This window comes from Numida meleagris, chromosome 2, assembly GCF_002078875.1.
Source record: "Numida meleagris isolate 19003 breed g44 Domestic line chromosome 2, NumMel1.0, whole genome shotgun sequence".
NCBI classification, from domain to species: Eukaryota; Metazoa; Chordata; class Aves; order Galliformes; family Numididae; genus Numida; species Numida meleagris.
In genome coordinates, this window is record NC_034410.1 from 136260001 (window position 1) to 136260703 (window position 703).

Here is a 703-nt window from a genome sequence, read left to right on the forward strand (position 1 = left end):
ACACCACCAAGCTACCAGAGAATAGCTGCCACCAAGACAAAGCAATAGGAATTAAAGATAAAGCATTTCAGAAGCAGACGTTCGATTTCATATTCCTGGCTCTCCCACTGACCATTTATGCAGCTTGGGCAAAATAAAAAAGCATGCACTTGTTGTGTCAGATGTATTGAGCATGGACCAAGACGCTGCAATTTAAAGAGCTCAACAAACTCACACAGCACGTTATGTACCAAGTCAGTGACCTTCTTTGGCACCTCTACAATAACAAACAGAAAAAGTGCGCTCAGATGAACGATGAGACTCAGGAGAGTTGTTTGGAGGATACTCAATCTGTCTCCAAATCAGCTGAGATAACAGACCCTCAAAAAAATCTGGCATTTGGGGCATAACTGGCTGGACCTCTACCAACCTCATAAAACTTGAGTTAGTAGAAGGGTATTTCTTTCCCAGAGGACAATAAAGAACGAATAGTTAAGTACACACTTGCCCAAAAAAAAGCAGTAAAAGGACAGTAACCAAGTAAGGACACAGACTGCCAGAACTCATGGTGATAAACAAAGAAATAATTATAAATAAAGAATGATCAGAGAAAACAAGATTCCCCCCCCACTGTGTCATAATGCAGCTGTCAGACATTCTCTAGAGACATGTGCATCAGAAGACTTGCCTTAGGTAGAATTATGATTTAGCGAAACAGAGACAA